The sequence below is a fragment of the Dipodomys ordii genome, unplaced genomic scaffold, assembly GCF_000151885.1.
Source record: "Dipodomys ordii isolate 6190 unplaced genomic scaffold, Dord_2.0 Scaffold95, whole genome shotgun sequence".
In the NCBI taxonomy this organism is placed as follows: domain Eukaryota; kingdom Metazoa; phylum Chordata; class Mammalia; order Rodentia; family Heteromyidae; genus Dipodomys; species Dipodomys ordii.
This window is the reverse complement of record NW_012267311.1, coordinates 5604344-5612898: the sequence shown is the minus strand read 5'-3', so window position 1 is coordinate 5612898 and position 8555 is coordinate 5604344.

Here is an 8555-nt window from a genome sequence, read left to right as displayed (position 1 = left end):
GCTAGTGCTCTACCACTTGAGCCACAGCTCCACTTCCAGCTTTTTCTGCTTATGTGGTACTGAGGAATCGAACGTAGGGCCTCATACATGCAAGGCAAGCACTCTACCACTGAGCCACCTTCCCAGCTCCCAGTCCTTGTTTTTATTGGAACCCAAAATGATTGCAAAGTACCTGTGGAGATGGCAGGCTTTTTTTTTCTTTTCTTTTTTTTTTGCTGCTTTTAGTTAATTTGTGGCAGCAAAAACAGTTTAGGTATCTGTTACAAATATACTTTCAACAGATTGAAAGTAGAGTATCTTAGCCCTTGGGGTTTGAGTACTTAGTGAAACTGTCTATGAGAAATTCCTATCATTAGGTCCAGCCTACAGGTCTGAGATCACCTGTAAGATAAGTTTAATTATACATACATACATATAAATATGTATATATATATATATATTTTTTTTTCCCCTCTCCCCCCAGAAACCTTGATATCTCAGCCTCTGTTTTAGTTGCTACCTATCAAATCTTCAGCCATCTTTGGGGATACAGACATTTGCTTTAGGTTAAAAGAGAGAATTAGGGACATATAACTGTATACACAGTTAAGACAGTCTAAAGTCACAGACATGTTCATTGTCTCAGGATTGGTCATGTAAGGCCTTGCCTGGCAGGTGGTCTGACCCTTTCTTGATTCCAAGATGGCTGCAAAGTGATTGCAGGTGAGAATGGCTCAGAGCAAAGGCCATGATTTAAAAAAAACAAGAAGAAGTTGGGATGCCTAGCCTTTATCCTGCTCCTAGTTCATCTGTGGACCCAAGTCAGGAGTTTCTGGTTTTCAGCAAAAAGCAGCTTTTAAACACCACTTCTTCCATTTTTGACCAGCGTGGCCAGTCTGGCCAGTCTCTAGGTTCAGAGTATCTCTTTGTTCCCAGATCTTGTTTAATACTGAGGAAATGCACATTCAGCAGTCTGGCACTCAGGCTCTCCATTTCTGAACTGTTTTCACCTCTGCCTTGTGTGTCTCCCTTTCCTTCCCCTTCATTTCTTTTCTATTTGGTTTTGAGTCTTGCAGTCAAATCTCCACTGACTAGAACATAAGCTCCTTGAGAGCAGGTACCTGCCTGCTTTGTTCATGGCTAGTGTCCTACAGTCTGGCACCACACAGGAGCTCTGCAAATAGTTGTTAAATAAATACATGGCAGAAGCAATTGGTATTCGGTGGGCCTCTGGGCCTATTCTTCCCCACTGGGACTTCGTTGTTCTATCATCACCTAGTGGGCACTTTTATGTACTGCCGAGTAAGGGAGAAAAATGCTTCTGACTCTTCCAGGCAGCAGGGAAGGCAGTTGCTGTGGGTAGAACCGCCCTGCAGGTGCCCCATATCTGTGGTTTTGGCTGCTGGTCCCAAGCTTCTGGAGGATAGCTTTTCCTGGAGAAGGCAACAAGAAAGACAGTAAAATTTGGGGCAGTGGGATACAGGGAGGGAGAAAGGTGTCCTTGGAAGAATAAGTAAGAAGAGTAAAGGCCAGAAGCTGGAAGTTTGAGCATATGCCCGGAGAGAAGTAGTGGCAGCTGAGTGGAGCAGTGGAAGATGAGTCTAGACAAAGGATGAGAAGAGGCCCACAGGAAAGCGAACTCCCACCTATGGTGTGTTTGATCTGTTCTAGCTACTTCACATGTGGCCAATAAAGTAGACAAGTGCCGGTGGCTCATGCCTATAATCCTAACTGCTCAGGAGGCTGAGATCTGAGGATTGCAGTTCAAAACCAACTGGAGCAGAAAAATCCATGAGACTCTTTTTTTTGGTGGGGGGTCTGGTTGTGGGGCCTGAACTCTGGGCCTGGGCGCTGTCTCTCAGCTCTTCAGCTCAAGGCTAGTGCTCTACCACTTGAGCCACAGCGCCACTTCTGGCTTTTTTTTCCTACTTATGTGGTGCTGAGGAATCGAACCCAGGGCCTCATGCATGCAAGGCAAGCGCTCTACCACTGATCCACCTTCCCAGCCCATCTATGAGACTCTTATCTCCAAGTATCCATCAAAAAGCTGGAGCTATGGCTAAAGTGTTAGAGCACTAGCCTTGAGCACAAAAGCTCAGAGACAGTGCCCATGCCCTGAGTTCAAGCCATAGAATTGGTACCAAAAAAAGTTAAAAAAAAAAAAAAAGAAAATGAAGTATACTGTAGGAATCCTGTTTCACGATTAAGAAACTGAAGCATAGTTTGGTGAAGTGACTTGCTGAACATCATACTTCTGGTAAGGGCAGAGTCGGCTTGAAACCAACATCATCCTTCCAGAAGAGGATACCTGCAGGGGTTGTGCTTGAAGCTTGGTGGCACACGCAAGGTGCCTCTTTTACATAAGATGTCAGGACTGAAGTCCAGAGAGAGGATGGTCACATCAACATCTACCAGATGGGCCAGCATGTAGCTTTTGTCCTGGCCTGTGCCTGGGCCCCCTTTTGAAGGACCTTGCTCTTGTGCAAGATCCCAGAGCCTAGGCTACAAGGGGAGCTGGGAGCCTGATTGAGACCCGGGGCCAGCCATGCCCCCTGGGAACTGTCTTTGGGTTTCAGTTCTCAATGAGCTGCATCCCTGGGGGCAGGGTAAGTGTGAACAGATGCAGGTGAGGCAGCGGTGACCTCTCTCCCTTGGGAAGCAAAGAGGTCAGCAAGACCCTCGGGGACTGTCAGGAAGCTGACAGGATCAGAGAAGGGGCACCAGAGTGCCCAATTCTCCTAGCTAGACAGCAGACCTGGCATGTCTGACTTCAGCCTTCCTGCTAAAGGTCCTTCCTGCACAGGTCCTTTGGCCTGCTCTTCTAGGAGCTGAGGGACACACAGGGACAAGGGAGAAGCCTGTACTCAGACACAATCAGACTTCAGACTTTGGATATTCTTGCCAGTAGGTCTTGTTAGAATTCCTATGATCCCTGATCCTCTCTGTGCTCAAGACTGCCATTCTACCACTTGAGCCACAGCACCACTTTCTAGCCTTTTCTGTTTATATGGTACTGAGGAATCAAACCCAGGGTTTCATGCATACTAGGCAAGCATTCTACCACATTCCAGACCAAGAATTTCTACTTTTGAAATGAGAAAACTGAGGCTCAGAGATCCCTAAATCTTTCTAACTGAAAGACTTCTCAAGGTTGCTGAGTTTAAGCAAGACTGAAAATCTAAGTCAAGGAACTCCCAAACATTGACCACCTGATGATTGCCCCTTTCATTTTTCTTTTTTTTTCTTTCCTTTTCTTTCTTTTTTTTTTTTTTGGGCTTGAACTATGGGCCTGGGCGCTGTCCCTCAGCTCTTCAGCTCAAGGCAAGCGCTCTACCACTTAAGCTACAGCGCCACTTCCAGTTTTCTGGTAGTTTATAGGAGTTTCATGGACTTTCCTGCCTGGACTGGCTTTGAACTGCGATCCTCAGATCTCAGCCTCCTGAGTGGTTAGGATTACAGGCGTGAGCCACCAGCACCCAATGCCCCTTTCATTTCTCTCTCTCTCCCTCTCTCTCTCTCTGACTCTCTCTTTCTCTGTCTCTTTCTGTCTCTCTGTCTCTCCCCCTCTCTCTTTCTCTCTCTTTTTTTCTTTCTTTCTTTCTTTCTCTCTCTCTCTTCCTTCCTCCCTCCCTCCCTCCTTCCTTCTCTTTCTTTCTTTCTTCCTTTCCTTCTTTCTTTCTTTTTGCAGGGGAGTCTCACTAATGGTATTGTCGGTAGCTTTGATCCTTCTGCCCCAGGCTCCAGAGTGCTGGAATTCCAGTTGTGCATGAATATACCTGGTGTCCGGGGCCATCTGTGCTCTTGCTGACCCCTCCACAGTTTCAGGGCCTTGCCCACAGCTCTGCTTCTGCTCAGGCCTTCCTTGGGCTGTCAGTTACAGACATCTGATTTTGGGCCAATGTGGTCTCCACCATCCAGGTTTCATTGCTCTTCTGATCCCCCAGCTCCTTCCCCCTTTCACTACTGAGCCTGGGAGCAATCTAGGGCCAGGGCAGGGCAGGTTCAGAGCATTTTTCTGATGATACACAGGGTGGACACTCATTCACATGTTCTCTGTGAGTGAGTGAATCTTTCACTCTGGTAGGAACCTGTCCCATTTTTTTTTTTAAATTTGAAAGCTGAGGAGACAGTGACCTGTCTTGGTCCCCAGCAGGTGACAGACAAAGCACTGACTTGACACCAGCCTCCCTTTGCTTGCACAGAGTGATCTGGCCTCACACTGCTCCACAGAAGCTGCCCAAGGACCTGAGTGCACATGAGAGCGACACCTCCGGCCACGCTGTCAGCATGTCTACCACGCAAAGGCTAGGTGCTTGCTGCTGTGTGAACTCCTCGAATGTGGAATGTGCCATGGGGAAACCACCAGGAGATCAGGGTAGTCAGAGTCCTAGCTCTGGGGGCGAAGGGTTTTGCATTACTCCTGCCAGACAGTTTTTTTTTTAACCAAAGACTTAAAAAAAATTAATCCTTATGGACATTGCTGGGACTTAGTAATGAGCGATAGCAGCCAGTCTACTCCAGTCTGTGAACTGGATCCCACTGTTTATTCTTAAACAGGCCAGGTACCTCTTTTCTTCATGACCTAGCTCAGGCAGGGCAGGTGTGTGTGGGCAGGAGCTGGCACCCAGAGCCAGAGACATTGCCGTTCCCTTCACAGAGCCCAAGTCCAGTATCTCCACTGTGCAGATGGAGCCACGGAGCCCAGAGAGCAGAGCATGGGGGCAGAGGCAAGAACCAAGCTAGGGGCAGGAATCTGTGTGTACGGACTCAACTATGAAACAGCTGAGGGGAAAGGCTGCCTCCTGACTCCAGGCTGGGCACTGGGTCCCATGGGCAGGATACCCCCAGGATTTCAGGGAGGGTGTTCCCATGAAGAACTCTTTTTTTGGGGGGGGGGAGCCAGTCCTGGGACTTGACTCAGGGCTTGGGCACTGAGCTTCTTTTGCTCAAAGCTATCACTTGAGTCACAGTGCCATTTCTAGCCTTTTCTGTGTATGTGGTACTGAGGAATCAAACCCAGAGCTTCCTGCATGCTAGGCATGCACTCTACCACTAAGCCATACTCTCAGCTCCATGAGGAACTCTTAAAAACCTCAGCTCTTAATCCTGTTGCAAAGCAAGCTGACTCCCAGCATGAGTTTCAGAAGGGACATTTGAACTACAGTACAGCACCCCCTCTGGAAATTCCTCTATGATCTGTGCTGTCTGGGGCCCAAACCTGGGGCTGAAAGGAGGAGGGATAAGCAGTTCAGATGGCAGGAGAAATGGGCCCTAAGACCAAGTTGACATCAACAGGAACTGGGGCCTGGAGCAACATGGGCATCAGTCAAGGGCCACAGGGCAGCGCCACAAGAGACCAGGGGCAGCCCAGGGAAGAGGTGAGGTAGTTTCCTATTAGTTGGAACTCCCTGCCTGTCCCTGCCACTTTCTTTCCCTTGAGGCCCCACCTCAAGGTTGCCTCCAGCCTTTATTTCTTCCAGTCCAATCTCCTGGAGTTGCTAAAGTGTCCTCTCTATTATTTATTTATTTTTGCCAGTCCTGGGGCTTGAACTCAGGACCTGGGAAGGGTCACTGAGCTTCTTTTGCTCAAGGCTAGCACTCTACCACTTGAGCCATAGTGCTACTTCTGGCTTTTTCTGTTTATATGGTATAGAACCCAGGGCTTCATGCATGCTAGGCAAGCATCTACCACTAAGCCACATTCCCAGCCCAGGGTCTTCTCTAGAGAGTCAATCATGCCTCATCTTTTCCCTGCTTAACACCTTCCAGGGCTTTCTAATGTCTTAGGAGAAAAACCAAGGCTCCAGCACCCTGCTAAGCCCACCACTGTCCCCCCCCCACCGATTATAAGTCTTAGCCCACAAGGGACTGAGCAAAGCCCTAGTTGCTCAGAGCCTGCAGGACATTGAAGGCCACAGCCCAGCTGTCCAGAGGAGCTGCCCATGGACCTGCCTCCAGGCCTTTGACTTTGGTTTTGCCTCTGTAATTAATTTATGGGAAGCACTTATATTATGAGTCAACACAGTCTTGTAAATCTTATTTAATCCCAGCCTCCACTGGAGGGAGCAGTGCCCAGGACATGGAGCTTTTCTTACAGCGATTATGTTTGGTTTTATTTCAGGAAAACCCCCAAAAGGGAATACTTAGGGTCTTGTTTCCACAAGCACCTGTGGAATGCACAGGCTTGCAGGCACTATCTGGTTAGATACAGAGAAATTTGGAGGCATTCTTGGGGGGCAGGGGGCGTCCAGCTCATCCCCAAATCCTTTTAGCTCTGTCTCTGAGCACATACTAAAGCCCATCCCTGCTCCCCTGTGGTGCTTGCACCTGATCCAAGCCCCTATCACCTCTGCAGTCTCTTCCAGCCATCTCTATGTCTCTGTTTCTGCCCTCACTTTGCTCCAAGCTCTTCCTATGAATGATCAGTGGCAGGTTCCTACTCCCCAGAGGAAGTATTCCAAAGATCTTATGACCTGACTAGGGGTGGAGGGGTCTTAAAGGTTCACTTAACCTTCTGGCTTCCCTCCCTTCTCCAGCTTCCCTGGTGGGCCACTCAGGGCTCTGGCCTCCTGTGTCCTGCATTTTCTGTTCTCAAGCTGAAGTATTCACTCTTGCCCTATGCACACTAGATCTGTGCTCTTGCTACCTGAACACCTGGTTCAAAAGCTGGCCCTCAAGCCGGGGGCTCGCAGCTCATGCCTGTAATCCTAGCTACTCAAGGGATGAGATCTGGGGATCTCAGTTCAAAGCCAGCCCAGGTAGGAAAGTCTGTGAGACTCTTATCTCCAATTAACCACCAGAAAACTGGAAGTGGCGCTGTGGCTCAGGTAGTAGAGCTCTAGTCTTAAGCTGAAGAGCTCAGGGACAGCACCCAGGCCCAGAGTTCAGCCCCATGACCGACCAAAACAAACAAACTAAAAACCCAAAAAAAGAAAGTGGCCCTCCACATATTTCCATTCTGGCAGCACCCCACCACCGCAGTCTTTGCAACCCTCACCCCCTTAAGCACTCACCCCCAAGCCAACAGTTCCTATTTCTTTCTTCATTGCCCACTGTACCTGCTCCCCACCCGGACAGAGGCTTTTTGCTCTGTTCACTGCCACCCCTCCAGGACAGAAAATGCCTCGCAATTCACAGCAGGTACTCAACAAATATTCCTAAAATGAAGAAATGGATGTGTTGTGCCTGTCATTTGACAGAGCAGGTGGACAGTGCTCTTCCAGCTGCTCTGAGAGTGTCTCTTCTGGGCAAGAATGGTCTGAGGTTACCTCCCGCAGCAAGTCTTCTGTTGAGATTTTTCTTGTCCTCCAGGAAACCCTACGGAGCCCTTCCCTGCCCCAGTGGAAGTATTTCTACCTGATCCTAGGCTGGGACTTTCTCCCTTGTGGTCTGCATTGAGTATCATGTCTGATTCAAGCAGGAGTCATCCCCGTGGGTATCTGAGTCATACTCAGAAGGCACCTGGACCCCATTCCAGCTTTGCAAAGCCTCCTGGGCTGGCCTCATCACGCTCCTCTCCCACTGAGGTGGTCATCCTCATCCTCATTTTAGCGATGGGGAAACTGTGGTCAGAGGCCGCAGAAGTAATTCCCCCAACCTCCCTATAGCTGATGCCTGCCACAGAACAGAGTAGAGCCTGCCTTCTTGCCTTGAAGGCCAGCCACAGCCACTGCCCCACTCACAGCTCTTGCTCACTGTTTATGAGATAAGCGAAGGGGTAAACCTCAGCACTTAGGGCTCCGAGATAGAACCACAGCATATGCTGTCTGGTAGTTAGGTGGATGGGTCAGCAACAGCCTGTGCCATGCTCTGCTGAGATCTGAGACTATAAGGACACTGAGTCATGAGGTTATCAAATAAATAAAGAGCAAAAAGTGAACTCAACAGACCAACAGGATTTATTTGGGAGTGAAGCCTGGGAAGGACACCCAAGTCTTCAGCATGGTTGAAGAAAAAATGGCACCCTCCCCCTTTACAACTAGGACTCTTTAAATATGAGGCAGAAAGAGTGAAGGGGTGGAGGGCGGATAGAAGCAGGTGAGATGGAGGTGGGGTGGGTGAGCAATGTTATTTTAACTGAGGACTTTCAAGGTCTCAACAGGGGCATCAGCATTGAAGTGGCCTTGGTCTCAGGCTCTCTTCTTCAAAACCACACTGTTAGGTTTGTTCAAGGGGGAAAAGAGGGGAGATGATTCAGGAGGGTCTGCAGCAAGGACAGTTCTAAGATTTGGCTGCGGGGGAGGCGTGTGAGTGCTTTAGGTTAAGTCATTTTCCATCAGAGACCATGCCTCTGGGTCAATCTCTCCCTTTGCCATGACCTGAGGGGTGGGGAAAAGTCACACAATGGTGTCTCTCGTGGGTCAGACAAGGCCCAGAGCTGGAAGCTGAGGCCAGAGCCCAGCCAAGGGCCTTGCTCATTCACACTCAGTATTTTCAGTTCTCCTCCCTACCTCCCTTCTAGTGAAGATATTCATTGCGGTGCTGTTGACAGTAGAGATTTCCCAGCCCCACCCCCACCCCCCACTGGATTCTCACAACAGTCCTTTGATGTAGACATTGTTCTCTCTCCCATGGAG